Source organism: Terrapene carolina, unplaced genomic scaffold, assembly GCF_002925995.2.
Source record: "Terrapene carolina triunguis isolate 2854851 unplaced genomic scaffold, T_m_triunguis-2.0 Scaffold113, whole genome shotgun sequence".
Classification (NCBI taxonomy): domain Eukaryota; kingdom Metazoa; phylum Chordata; order Testudines; family Emydidae; genus Terrapene; species Terrapene triunguis.
The window spans coordinates 3,819,145-3,834,589 of record NW_020664464.1 but is presented as its reverse complement, the minus strand read 5'-3'; the positions used below and the strand labels follow the sequence as shown (position 1 = coordinate 3,834,589).

Below are 15,445 nucleotides of genomic sequence, written 5' to 3'. Positions count from 1 at the left end.
TGGTAACCCTACATAACAGAAATATTGTGTTGATGGAACAGTGCTTCTCGGTATGGTTTTGTCATCAGTTAGAGCAATTTTGTCTAGGAGTTCTGCATGCAGAACTTGTACTGAAGTTGCATACCTCCCTAGAGACATTTGTGCAAAAGAATTGTAAGCCTGGCTCTCAGTAAGGAATGCAATTTTTTTTAGCATGGGATTTGTATTCTTTTAACCCCTTGTTCACTTCCCCCTTAAGTATAAATAGACTTCAGATACTATTTTATCAAACCACAGCAAAGTTAATTAGAAATGCTACTTTCTGTCTGTAGGCTATGTTCTCTTGAGCTGCTATGACCCAAATTAAAAAAAAACCCACTTACCGGTATATATGTAGCTATTAGGGATTCCTTATATAAAGTAAGGATGTTTTCTTTGCTGTTCAAAGGAATTATGTTTACAGGTACTCATCTTAAAATCAGTGGCTAAGTGTTCAGGAAACTTCCCTTGAAGTTGGGTGAATTGGTGATTCTGTTGTCATCTGACTGGGAAGCAGCAAAGTAGAAAGAGGAAAAATGTGTTCATGGAAGCAATTGGCCCGATCATGTAATTCCTCTGTGTGTGGCACTCCCATTAAAGTTAATATAATTCCACACCTGCAGTAGCTGCAGGATCAGGTCCTAACTTTGTAGTGGAGAATGAATACAGTAACATACGTTCTGATTTTTCAAATGTACTGAGCACCTGCCGCTCCCACGGACTTCAGTGAGATTTCTGGATACTCGGCACTTCTGAAAATCAGGTCAGTAGGATTTAGTTTCATAGATTCATAGATTCTAGGACTGGGAGGGATCTTGAGAGGTCATCGAGTCCAGTCCCCTGCCCTCATGGCAGGACCAAATACTGTCTAACCATCCCGGATAGACATTTATCTAACCTACTCTTAAATATCTCCAGAGATGGAGATTCCACAACCAAAAAAAAAAAAGCTGTAAGTGTGATTTCTGTGGCAATTATCAAAGAAAATATATTTACCTATTTCCAAATCACTGTGTGTGTTTTGTATGTCTGGATAGACCCTGCCAATATATTGCTGCCAAATGTGTGTATTTTCCTTTGATTGAACCGGATTTCAAATACGCTCCCTGCTATGGCATTAACAAGTAGCACAAAACCCATGTAATTCATGCACAAATATTATTTTTATGAATTGAGCTATTAGTGTATGATGTGGCAGGCATTCGTAGACTTACCCTTGAATCATGCTTGATTTATACTGTTTGAGTGAACTGGGAGAGTAGAACTTCACATATAACAAAATGAAATGGTATATTTTGATTGATTCTGGGCTAAAGAATAAAAATTGGTTGTATAATGTTAATTTAAAAAAAAAAAAACCCTGTGATTTGAAAACATAGACATTTTCTTTTGAAGAGACTGTTTACCTCTTCCACTTGATTTCCTAAAATGAAGCAACTATTTCCTAGTGATCCCTACAATACTGACATCCCATTCTAAATGTTAGATTTTGTATTATTTCTGTGGTTTGTGAATCAGTAGTCACTGAAGGATTTCAGACAAATTATCCATGAATGATTTGTTCACTGTTTTCTTAATGAGAAAAACCAGAGAATAAGACCGCATCACAATAATGGTAAAAGTACATTTTAGGCATTACGTTTGGGCTTTTGTTGAAAGCTCTTAAGCATGACAACGTTACTAAGCACAAATTTTTCACAGTCACAGTTGAGCTATGCAGACATATTTGAGTTAGATTTGGTCTGTTTTCTTGAAGTTATTCAGGGCAACTATTATTCTGCCTTTACCAAAATAGGAATCTATTGATTAAAGATGAGGTTTATAATGGAAAACTGTAGCTTCGTGCATTGGAAAACAACAAAAAGTGGGGTAGGCAATGCCTCCTTCATGGGTGGAGGGCACTGTTGTTCAATAGAAGCCACTGTGTAAATCTAAGAGAAAATAATATTAATTAAAAATGACAGTCTTCTTTAAAATGGAGACGCAAGAGGAGGAATCATTGCTGCTTTTACACTTCTTTTCTCCCCTTTCACAAACCCACTCACTGCCTTTGCGTGGCCTCGCAATCTATTTCCCTCTGGTTCCTCTTCTATTTAAAATACATACAATGAATGTTCCTTAATTTGCCTCACATATGGGCCCCCTCTCACCAGATTCACACATACCATTTGGTTATCAGCCTTTTTTCTCAGAAATGAAATTTCAGGGAGTACAGGGTCTGGGGTGCTTCTGAGCCTTGCAGCTTGGCAGCAGGAAAGAACAAACCCACTTCAAAGGTGGAATGTGGTTCTTGAAGAAGGTTTTATCTTCCTTGCGAAGTTGTGACAGCAACCAATGTGGAGGTTGTGAAGCATGCCAGGATCCATGCTGCTTGTAACCGGTGTATCTAATTCCTATAGCACCTAGCAGAAAGGATCTTGGGGGTGTTTCTGAACCCCAAGGCAGGTGATAGCTACTAAATTTTCCAAAATCCCCACTTTGAAGGAGATTGTAGGTAAGTACTGTGTGTGAAAGAGAAGATGCAACATTATGATTATTTTTTGTGGTTACCTTCTTTTTATTGGTTCCATAGCAAATTTGAAGGGAAAAAAATTACAAGGTAAGAGTCCTGGAACAAGCTGATGAAACAACATCAAAGTTTAAGGCTGAGGGCCCTAGGGTACAGCTAAATTCTTTTATGCATAGACACTCATATAGTGGTTCTTTCAGTTACACTGTATACCCTTTCTGTCTCCTTTTCCTGCACATGTAGTTTGTCAGAAGGAATTCAGAATCTCTAACAGTAAGGTAGAATGTCATAGCAAGAAAAAAACCTAAGTTGCAAACAAATGTGTATGCTGGTTACCCCTACTAATTGGGCTGATTATTAGAGACATCCACCACAGAAATTACTTTTAACTAACTTTTATAAAAACTTTTTTCCTTTGGTGAAACAATTATTTATTATTTGTATGGCAGTAGAGCCTAAGAACTCCAGTTATGATCTAGGACTCCATTGTGCTAGGCACTGTACAAACCCAGAATAAATCTTGTTATTACCCCCATGTTTGATGAGGAGATCCCAGAGTGGAGCATCAAAAATACTGGAAATCTCATTGCCACCCATGTAGCTGTGGTATTGGTGATGATGTATCCTGAGTTATATGTTCAGTGAACCAAGAAATAACAAAAGGATATCACAGAAGGAAAAAAGATTTTTTTTAAGCTAGTTAAAACTTACTTCTGTGCTTAATTTAATTTTCATTTAAGTTTCTGGTGGCAAGTGAAAGGGAAGCGGATTAAGCAGCCAGCTAGCTAAGCATCAAGGAAAGAATGTCAAAAGAAGAAAACACAGTTCAGTTGACCATGGTAGAATTATGTTGCAGTCAGTAGTGAGGGCTAGGGATTGTTTTTAGTTTTTGTTTTTCCATGATGAAAGATATTGACCAGCTAAGAAGGCAATTAGTGCAAATCTATTTTTATGGCATGACAAAGTCTCCATCAGTGGGACTGAATGGTGTAATGAAGGTAGTAGTACTGGAGCTCTTCTATTGGCATACGACTCTAAGGGTACGTCTTCACTACCCGCAGAAGGAATATAAGAACATGCAAATGGCCATACCGGGTCAGACTAGTGGTACATCTAGCCCAGTATCCTGTTTCCCAATGGTGGCCTGTGCCAGATGCTTCAGAGGGAATGAAGGGAACAGGGCAATTATCAAGTGATCCATCCCCTGTTGTCCGGTCCCAGCTTCTGAAAGTCAGAGGCTTAGGGACACCCAGAGCATGGGGTTGCATTCCTGGGCATCTTGGTTAATAGCCAGTGATGGACCTATCCCCCATGAACTTATCTAATTCTTTTTTGAAACCAGTTATAGTTTTGACTCTCACAACATACCCTGTCAGAGTTCCACAGGTTGACTATGTGTTGTGTGAAGCACTTCCTTATGTTTGTTTTAAACCTGCTGCCTATCAATTTCATTGGGTGACCCCTGGTTCTTGTTGTTATGTGAAGGAGTAAATAACACTTCCCTATTCATTTTCCCCACACCATTCATGGCTTTATAATCTTCTATCATATCCCTACCCTTGGTCATCTCTTTTCCAAGCTGAACAATCCATATCTTTTTAATTTCTCCTCATATGGAAGCTGTTCCATACCCCTAATTAATTTAGTTGCCCTACTCCGTACCTTTTCCAATGCTAATATCACTTTTCTGAGATTAAGTGAGCAGAACCGCATGCAGTATTGAAGGCGTGGGCATATTATGGTTTTATATAGTAGTAGTAGTATATTTTCTGTCTTCTGTATATCCCTTTCCTAATGGTTCCTAACATTCTGTTAGCTTTTTGACTGCCACTGCCCATTAGTGGATGTTTCCATAGAACTAACACAATGACTCCAAGATCTTGTTCCTGAGTGGTAACAACTAATTTAGACCCCATCATTTTGTATGTATAGTTGGGATTATGTTTTCCAGTGTGCATTACTTTCCAGTTATCAACATTTAATTTCATCTGCCATTTTGTTGCCCAGTCACCCAGTTTTGTGAGATCCCTGTGTAACACTTCACAGTGTGCTTTGGACTTAACTATTTTGAATCGGAGGCTGAAGCTCACGTAGGGGCAATAACCTTTAAAAAAGTCTTGTAATATAGCCTAGTGAGCATGTAGGATGGAGGCTTATGCTTACATGGAAAACTATTGCCTCTTCGATTGAAAAAAGTGGGCTCTATGGCTTTATGCATTTTACATTCCATTGTCTGTCACTCTTTAGCCTGTACGGTAATGGTTTTCCATTCTAAACATCAGCTTCAGTCAATATATGCAATATTACACACCTCACAGTTACATTATGACCTAAATATGTGAAATGTGGTTTATGAGTCGCTGACTTACTGTAAATCTTTAAAAAAAAAAAAAAACTCAAATGTTAGTACTATGACTAATTCTGACTCCCTCAGCACAGACAGAGGATTTTTCCTTTGTATGAAAATTGTGGGAGGGTTGGGGAAATCACAATACCATAAACCACTGGGTCAAGTTATTCACATCCAGATTGATCCTTTGTCATCTCCTTTTCATTCACATAGTTGCTTTGTGAATTATCAACTCATTCTGGCAGAGACCTGTTCTGAATTACAATCAATTTAAAATCTAAGAATCTATCAAAACCATATTTATAGCTGTAGCAAAATGTATATTTACATTATAGTCTGTCCAACATGAGAAATGTCAACAATATTACAGTGTACACTTTATCCTGACTAGCAACAGTAGCTCTATCCAAGTTCCAATCAAAAGTACAGTATAAACACAAAATAAGTTTTTTACGACTTATGGCAGAAAGGCAATAAAATGCCAAAACCAGATAGTTATATTCAGCAAATAAAATCAGTATTACAACAATGCCTAACAATGCAGTTGGCGGACAGTTGTAATTTCTGATTTGCGTCAGAATAATTTATGTTTTAGATATGTAAAAAGTCACTCCTTTCTTTTTCTTTTTGAAAAAATAAATGTACTTATCATTGACGGTGCTGACTGACAGCTGTGAAGACTGACATTCTCTCTCTATTTCTAGCCACAAAATAAGTGGAAGGGCAGTGGTAATATGAGCATCCACAAATGCTCTACCAAGAGAAGAGGGAGGTTCCTATGCTTGGTGGTGCACAGACAATTCCATTTGGCTTATAACAGAACAAAGCAACTGTCCAAACCTAGTAATTGGTGAATAGGGTTGCGATAGGTTGGAGGTGAAAGGCAAATTCACACTGGCTGCATATTGGTGATTTAGTCTCTTTGTTCACTATGAACATGTAAGGCACTTTGAATTGGCAGTAAATAACAAGTGTAAAATGCACTGGTGAATAGCCCTATATAGTTGACTGCTATTGGTTGATTGTCTTCTATCACAATCTTAGTTGGGGCTCATGAATGCCTGTCATAGTGCTGAGCAGCATTGGCTAGCAAAATGGTGGGAACACTACAATAGAGGCTGTGTAGTCCCTAATCATGGCAAGTCACGTGGCAGTTCGAGTTGTAAGCCTCCCAAGGCCATCACTCCAAGGGAGCTCCACTAGTTGGTGAATGCATTCCAAATGGATCACCGATTCTGGCATGAGTTATGGAGAGTGAATCATGATAAATGAGCAGTCAGTCATAGGGATTCATGAGGGTGTCTCTTTCTGTTACCAGTTCAGTCTTTCAGCATTGAAGTTATGATGTACAAGAAGTTTCCACAGGTCTGCCGTGCAGCACTACACAACTGAGTCACCAACCTACTCTGCCTTCTCATTGAAACTGGAATTGGTGCAAAAGAATTCCTGGTCTGTGTCCAGTATTGCCCTCATGGCATCTGCATGGGTATCATCAATTTCCAGTGTAGCAAAAAGTGTGTTCCAAAGCAGAGCAGCAGAATGATATGTTTTTAGCCATTAGAGACATGCAGGCCAGTAGCAGATGGATACATGTGAAAGTAGGCTAGCCATAATGACCACAGCATCATCTGTTTTCCAACAATAGTAATAACAGATGTAGTAAGGTTGAGTTATCTTGGTCATCATTTTATTTTAGTAAAACCTCATAGTGCCAGATTGGCTAAAATCATTTTTGTATTACAGTGCTAGCAAGTTCAAATAAACATCTTTATGCTAACTACTGAAACATCTTGACTGTTCCCCCAGTCTGCTTAGTGCTTCCTTACCAAAGGTTATGTTTCTTAAAGGCACAATAACACACTTATCACCTCTTAAACTGGTAATCATTGCCAGGTTGGGCAAAACTAAACAAAGCTTTGTAACCCAATGAAATAGTTTTTTTAGGTGTTTTTGCAATTTTGCAAGTTCTATTTCCCATTTTGTTGTGGTGGAGACCTTTACGGTTTGCATGCTCTGAGTGCTGTATATGGCCTCATGATTGTTTACTTATCTGTGGCCTGTCTGAAATATTGCCTATAATACCTATGTGGGCTTTTTGGTAGGTAACTAGAGCTAAAACTAGAAGTTGTTATATTTTTTTGTATTATCATAATGCGTAAGAACTCCAATCATAGACCGGGAGCCCATTGTGCTAGGCATTGTACAAACACAGAACAAAAAGACAGTCCTTGTTTCAAGGAACTTGCAGTATAAGTTCTGAATCAGAAGTGGCTTCAGAATTGTACACCATAGCAATATTAATATTTTATAACTACATATATAAATTGAACAAGGGAGAGATTATAAAAAATATGTAATTACAACTGTGTCTGGATTAATGGTTGTTGATCAATTACTGTAAAATAGATACAGTGCCTGACACATCTGATAAAAAGCAAAATGTTTAAAATGTTTTTGTGGATTCTGGGATAGGTTATTCTGGATTCTCTTTTATGCAGGTGGTAAACAGATAAGATTCTGTTACTTATGTGTGAAGTTTAAAGCGAGGGAACATATCAGATCTTTCATGTGCATGTTCCAGTATTATCCACAGTGATCCAGTGCTGTTCCATAATGATATATGAAGAGTGGTTTTTGAAAGATACCTATCATTCATTGCCAGCTTTGTGTAGATCTCTTTATTGTAGTAGGCCAGTCATAAGTGTAGAATACAGCCAATTGAAAAGTATTTCCCAATAATATTGTCTTGGTGTGTGATTTCCCCCTTTAAACACTCCTCCTTCCATCTACTTTTCTCTTTACATGTATTTATTGTATTGGATAAGGATATATCAAAATGCATCAAACAAAAGATCAAGGGAATCCCAAAATTACCTGAAGGAAAGAAAACAGAGAGTTGAAAATGAGAATAACGGATAAGTAGAAGCACTCCAGTGCAGAAATATAAATCATGACAAAAACATTATGGGACAATAATATATATATTAAAAAAAAAAACCTAGTGAAGGAAAAACTATTTAAAAATGTAAATCTGAGCACTCTAAAAAAGATGGAAAACATCTCCAGTGACGAGTCTCGAAATAAGGTGCAGTGGAGCCCACAGTAGCCAAGGGGGATGTCCAGTGATACAAGTTTACCCGTATAAGCAAATTTTCTATGTAATAAACAAAATGTAAACAGAGAGAGAGTACTCAACAAGGGACTAAAGCTTCTATCCTATAAAGACATAAAATATGTTTAACTTCATTCATAAATAGCCTCATTGAGCCCAATGAAACTACTTGCATGCGTAAAGTTAAGCATATGAATAAGTCTGAAGAACTACTGCCTAAGGAATCAAATGTTAATGTATCACATAAAGCAATAGGAGACCTCTGGAAAGGACTTTTGGAACTTAGACAACAAATATTCTTTTACAACAGAGTTGTGATTTTTTTTTTTAACCAGGATTCTACAGTGCTAATAACCAAATGATGAGTTTAACATTAAATCTTCCTTGCAGACCCACACAACAATTACCAGAAACAAATTGAGCATTAAGTTAAGCGCCCAGGATATTTTTTTTTATCCTTCCCACCATCACATGCCTGAGTTTGGGGGTATTGTTAATTTTGTGCAAAAACCTTTTCCCTACAATATTGGGTGGGGTGGGGGGAGGAGGAGCCAGTGCTGGAGCCAGTTGAGTAAGCATAAGTCAAAATTAACTTAGAAGGAATAACTTCTACACTTGAGCCTAAGAATTTATTAGACTATGTCAATTTTGACATTTTTCCCAGTTATATCTCAAATGTAAAATGTAGCAGCCAGGAGTGGATTTGTGACACTTCCCCCAAACAATTTAACTGTAGAAATCAATCAGTAGATTTCAGTGATTCATGCATTTATCTTTACATATGTGGCAGATATGATAAGATTAATATAAATAGTTGTATCATCATCATATTGGTAAAGTAATAGTAGAACACTAATCTTCATTTTATTCCATTCTTACAAAACCCCATAGGTGAAAGAACACATTGGAATAGAAACAGCTTAGTGTTGTAGTGTAGGAATTTCGGTCAGTAGGTCGGTATGCATTTACTTGCACTTCTACCTGAAAACCAGGCCTATCAGTATTATACAGTACAAAATGTGGGATGAGACTGCCACATTTTGGAGCCTGTGCTGTGACTTAAAATGCCAGTGTAAAGTGTCTTTTTCACTTCCTGGGGAAACATGGAACCCACAGCAGGATATTGCTCCTTTACTGCAAAATATTGCAATACATATTAGTGTTAAAAAGACATATTACATAGATATTTAATACATACATATTACTGCTTAAATAAAACCTTCCACATTCTCATATAGTATTGGCTGACTTGAAATATGAGAGAAGAAATGTTTGTGATCACATTCTGTAAACAGAGCTGAATTAATGAGTGAATGGTTTAATATGGGTTCTGGCAAAATCACAAAGAGCCTAAAAAAACCATGAAAGGACATCATCATTGTATTCCAGGTGTACTTTCCTAAAAGGTATGCACTGACCGGTATGGAGAGCAATAGATAAAAATCAATGGCAATTTGGCAACTTACTTTTTTTTAACAAACACATTCTTTCACTGTATCATCCAATAATGAAGTGAGTATCCATTGGATAATCCAGTAACAATTTAAATGTACACCCTCCACTTAAAAATTACACATCCATCCAACATCTTCCCAGTTGTGCATATGGGTCATTCTCACAGCATCACAGCAGAGAAAAACCTTTTAAAAATAGGATAATATGATTTTAAAATCATTGAAGTTGGCAGGGGTTCAGGAGCAAGTGTGGTACCCATAACTACTTTAACTTTTTTTTTTTTAAAAACTGACCTGATTTCAGCTGATCTGATTTGAAATGAACCATAACGGTTTTTATAACTCTACATCAATAACATAATTTAAGGGCAAAATCCTGCAGTTGTCAGTCAGAATTCCCACTGACTGCTAGTGAGTTTTGACAGGATAAGTATGAAATAAAGACTGCAGGACTGGACTCTGTGTACAGTCTTTACTGCCTGTGATATTTAATTTTCTATTAATCTTCTAAAATAGTGTTGTTTTTGTGTGTATTTTTAAAAATATTTCTCAGTGTTGTTGATATGTATGAAAGGTGCAAAGAGGAGATCAGAGTGAATTTTGTCCCTTCGTTGCACTATAGTAGTTGATTATTTTGACATAAGAGAAAATTCTGTGGACCATAGTCAGTAGCAGGGGAAAGCAAAGAGAGGAAAATGGAAGACAAGTGGCATCTTCAGATCCAGCACTCCTACTGGAAACATAAACTGGGGGCGGGGGGAGGGGAAAGATTAGTAAGTAGGTACCTAGAAGACACTTTAGTAAAGAAGAATCACATTTTCTTTTGCTTCTGCCTCATTTCTAGCTATACCAGGCCATTGTTCCTTCAGAGGCATTTGCTGGGAATTGCAGATGCCCAAAGGAGCAAATGGATTCTGATTTGTGAACATAGGTACGCCAGTGGATTGTACCATGTCCAGTGTTGGTAGCAATGATAGTGTCAACACAAAAGCAAATTATTACCTGGATTTTCTATGTGCAGTCATTATAATGTGTCATGCTTTTAGACTTCCATTAGGCTTCACGACAAAATTAAACAATCACTATTTCATTTGGCAACACAAGAAGTCTAGTTTTGGAATATTATTTTATTTATTTAATTAAAAAAAATTTTTGGAGTACAATTATATGGCAAACAGCCCCTGGTAGATAGCTCCAATTGTTTACAGATTCATAAAGCTGGAAGGAATGTTGGAGTCATACCTGCAAGGCTGAGAGTGTGCAGCAGGTTGGCCAGAATTCTGAAGGCTAAGTGGCTTGTTAATAATTTTACATGAGGAGCTCTAATTGTGATTTTGGGGTATTTGAAAATAAGTTAGGGGGTCAAAAAGTGATATTCTCTTGGACAATCTGGGGATTATTCAGGCCAGCAGTAGTTCCTCAGCAGTTTCAGGACTGTTGTCAAGCTTCTAATGTTTGCTATAGCACGTTTTTTCTCAGTTTATCCAGGGTGGTCTTAGTGTCTCTGAGAGTAAGTGATTCAAGGAAATATGGCTGTTTGGGGAGGGTGACATCATTGCTGCCGTCTGTGGGCAGGCCTGTGTGATAGTCCTTCCCTTTTCTCAGTGCGGGAAATCAGCATATGTTGTATGGGCAGAAGGTCAGTTATTCCCAGTGAGGAAGCACTGACCCTTTGTGAGATCATCAAAATGACTTTCATTTGTAATGATTAAACAAGGCTTATTTTGTATTAATGTGCAAGTAAAGCTGCCCTTTATTTCCACTAGTAGTGAGAGACAGGCTTAATAAAATTCAGGAAAGGGGATGGGGTGTGGGAGCCGGCCGCTGTTGAAGAGGAGGTAGGAAAGTGTGGGACAAATATGCAGGGTTCAATCCCACTTTCTCATACATTAGTATAAACCAGGAGTGTGATTCAGATGTCAGTGGATTAACACTAGCGTAAAACGTGCAAGTGAGAGCAGAATGAGGCCGAGAGTGTTTCTGACTGTTATATTCCTCTGGCTCTAGCTTTCGCTCAGTCTGTGAAATTCCCTCCAATAAATTGTAAATTTCTGGTCTTATGGCCCAGTCTGTTTGAAAAGGTGTGTGCTTATAGACTACTTTTAATCATTCATATAATGATTGGTGGCTCCCTGTTGTTAAACCACTTATTAATTCATCATTGTTGACTGTACATGGCTGAAGGAACTGGTCCTGTCAGTCACTGATTGACTGGGAAGGAAGTGTACAGCTATTCCAACCCACTTTTTTTTCATCAGCAACAGTTACAGTAGGGTTGTGCAAAAGCTCCATGATGGTGAATCACTTACCTTACGTTAAGAGGTGTGTCATTTGATTGAAATTGCTAAGTTAACTCAAACGGATGCATCTAAAATCTTTAGAACGGATAAAACTGTCCATAGCCTCAGATCCAAGTTGGCTAATGGTTTACCTGCTGGAAAATAATTTAGGTGAGGAGAACAGCCCTAGTGTAAAATTGTTTCCAAAGCAAATATGGCTTCATGATATATGTTAGTTTTACTGAGGAGATGTTTCTACACAAATTATACTGTCAGACAAAACAAATGCATACTGTATAAAGCTACGTTGGTTCAAGACTGTTCAAATAATTATGCTCCAGTCATAATTAATAGCTGTCTTGTTAGTACTGTTTCTGCATTTGGATAAGATTTAAAGCATTACTAGCCCATGTGCACAAATACTCAAATAAAGAAAGAACTTAAGAAAAAAATATGAGTGCCAAGTGAAAGTGACTGTCATTCACATAGTGGAACACAGGATCATTTTATTATCTGAGACCAGAGCTTCTGATCATAGAGCTTTTTTCTTACAGTTTATTTTATATTTGGGGAACATTATGAAAAAGAGAAATCTAACAATGAAAAAGATTAAAAGTGAATATCCAAAGCCCAAAACAAAACTACAATTTTAATGACATTTTATCAGTGCCTTAGAGCCTGTCTCTTTGTTACAGCTCATGGAATGTTTTATTTTTGTTATAATTACAGTATCTTGCCTGCACTTTGTCCCTCTGATCCTTTGTTAAAGCCCAGATCACTATGTGCAGACTATGCTTGTAGGTGTGATTTATTGAGTGACAAGTAGCTGTAGGGTAGAACACACGCCTCTGTACCTGAGTAAAGTATTAGACATCACAGAGCTAGGGAGGGAGAGGAGAAAAGCAAAGAGCAGTAACACAGCAGCTCCTGGATACAGATCAGACAAGAGGTTCTGCCACAAATCACCTAGAAACATGTCAGACGCTGCATGTTTGTTGTTTTACACTGAGGGCACAGCCGTAGTCCAAAAGTATTGATTCTTTTCTTTGTACAGAGACAGAAACTGTCAGCTGTAGCAGGCTGACCTTGGTATGGCTCAGACAACTATTCCCCACCCTGCCTACCAGAGGAACCCCACAGGAAAAGTGCAGGCAAGATATGCCAATGTCCGTTTCACATAAACAGAGAGAAACCCAAGCCTGCCGAAACAACTCCCATCTCTCCCCCCAGAGGCCCATGGTAGCTGTTCTGCACCATATTCCATATGACAGAGAATTCGATTTTTCCACTGCCCCAAAATTCAAGAGAAACACTAATTCCACTTAATTGGTCAAGAATTTAAGAACTACTTTAAGGAAAATAAATAGAAAAAACACCTCATTCTTACAAAGGAGAAAGTTGTTTTCTGTTTTTATGGGCCTGGTGAGGGGGAGTGGGAAGCAAGCCCACCTGCACTAATCCAAGTCAGGATCGTTTAATAGGATTGTAATTATTTGTGGTGGTGTAGTAAAATGACCCAGGCATATTGTGCATGTAAAAACATGACCACTTTTCTGAGAAATATTTGAGTTGACTTTAAACATTCTGTTACATTTTATTACCATGTTGCACTTCAAGTGATTTGTATACTGTGCCTGCAGAGTTTACTCTTTACTTTTTCTGTTATGCTGATTCCCCCCACTTCCCCCAGGAAGGAGAAAAAACAACCCAGTTTTAACAGTCAACTGACCTCCTTTTAGGTTAAGCTTTTCCTGTGAAGGTGCTGTGAGTCAAAACTGTTATGCCAAAGTTTGGGGGATGATATCTCTAAAGGTGCAATTGGTTTTTAAAGTCCTGAACAGCATGGGCCTTTATTGAATTTGTAGTCACCTCCTTGAACCAAGTTCTGGTGATTCCACCATCGTGCTTTGGGTCAGTGAGTGATTGTGCAATTTCTCTGGCAGCTTCTAGAGTGTAGAACCCACTTTCCCTGGACATCACCTACCTTAGCTTGTATCATCTTTTATTTTTAAAAGCATGTTGAAACACTACACTTTTTTTCTATTAGGTATTTTATTATCAATTTTATTATTTACTTACCTCCTAAAATGTGCTAGGTGCCTTACAGACTGGAGAGAAGAATGGTCCCAGACCTGAAGTACTTTCATCTTGAATATGACACATTACAATCAGCAGATGGGAGAAAAGCCAAAGACGTAGATAGGGAGAGGAGTATATGAAGGTTGCCAGAGAGCTTGGGAGCCCCTTGATAGGTTCTACAGTATCCCCATTGAAAATTATACTCCCCTTTTTGTTTACCATAGTTGGTATCCATCCATCCACCCATCCACCCATCTTTATCTATGGTACTGTGCGGTATTTGAAGTTGTTGTGCATGGCCTGAGCATCTTAGCAGGTGACAAGGGGGTGGTTTATAAAATATTTGTTGCTGTAACTCTTAGCAAAGGTAATGTATTTTGTATTATAATAGGTAAGGGTTCCAGATGATGTTTTTCTTCCTAGTAGAATGTTACCCCATGAGCATATTACACAAAATGGAAAGCATTGTAAGGTGAAGATATATATTTTTATATAGAATAACCTTAAAAACCCATCAACATTGGAAATCTGGACTTCATTTGACATCACTTAATCCAGTAGGTATTGAAATGTTTGTTCAATCCAGTGTTTTACCAGTGCTTTTAAAGAGAGTTTGTCATATTAAAAATCACACTTCTTTCTGAAAGTATTATCCTAACTGTGGTTACAAGTAACACAAAAGGTCCCTATCTTTCAGGGCTCCATATGGGCATAGGAGTCTAGTCTTGTTGCTGGATCTAAGTTTGTGGTTGCTGTCATTGAAAGATATTGGAGGAAACTTGCTCTTTTTCAGATTGTTTGCCTTATGCATTCAAAAGCACTTTTTGTATAGCCAGTTTCAATGTTTCCCTTTTCTAGTTAGTTTTCCCTTCTTCACACAAGTGAGAGAGAAAAACATCAGATTAATGTGAAAATCTGTTTGTAAAAGCAAAAATTGGTAGAGGCACCGAGAGTCAAGAGTAGTGTCAGAAACTAGTTTTTATTCTTTTTTTTAACTTGATTAGATTTCAGGATGGCTGTGTCCCATTAATACTTTCTATGACATTTTGCAAAATATTCACTTTTAAAGGGACACATAAAATAAAAATTTTAAAATGGCATTACCACTTGTGATGGGTTGTTCCCCCCCCCTTTCTGGGGTGCCACCTGATGTACTGGGGTACCACTGAATCTGCCTGTTCCACCAGCCTGGACTCCCTTACACTGTCCTGCTGAAGTGGGCCCTCAAGCCTCCTCTAGAGCACACACAGGTAGAGAGACACCCAGCTGCAGAAAGACACAGACACTGAAATCAGCTCTGCATGGGAAGACTCAGCTAGAGAAGTGCACTCCCCCTCTGGAGTGTAAACCCCAAATTGTATCATCTTGCGCTGCACAGAGAATTGTACAGCGTAAGCTCATTGAAATCCGCTTCCCTCCTCAGTGTGGAGGAAGATATGCACAGCTTCCCCCCCCCCCCGCACGTTATGAATTCCACAAACTGGTTTTAGAAAAAGCAAGTTTATTAGCTTCAAAAGACAGATTTGAAGTGATCATAAGGGATAGCAAACAGATCAAAGCAGATTACCTAGCAAGTGAAACAAACACACAAGCTAAGCTTAATATATTAAAGAAACTGGTTATAACTAGCAATTTCTCACCCTA

The 15,445-nt window shown here is 38.1% G+C and overlaps 1 protein-coding gene across 1 annotated transcript in view; it reads left to right on the top strand.

Moving 5' to 3' along the window:
* Nucleotides 1-15,445, top strand: part of BNC2 (basonuclin 2) — a 391,886-nt gene that overhangs the window by 163,394 nt on the left and 213,047 nt on the right. The window lies entirely within an intron of this gene.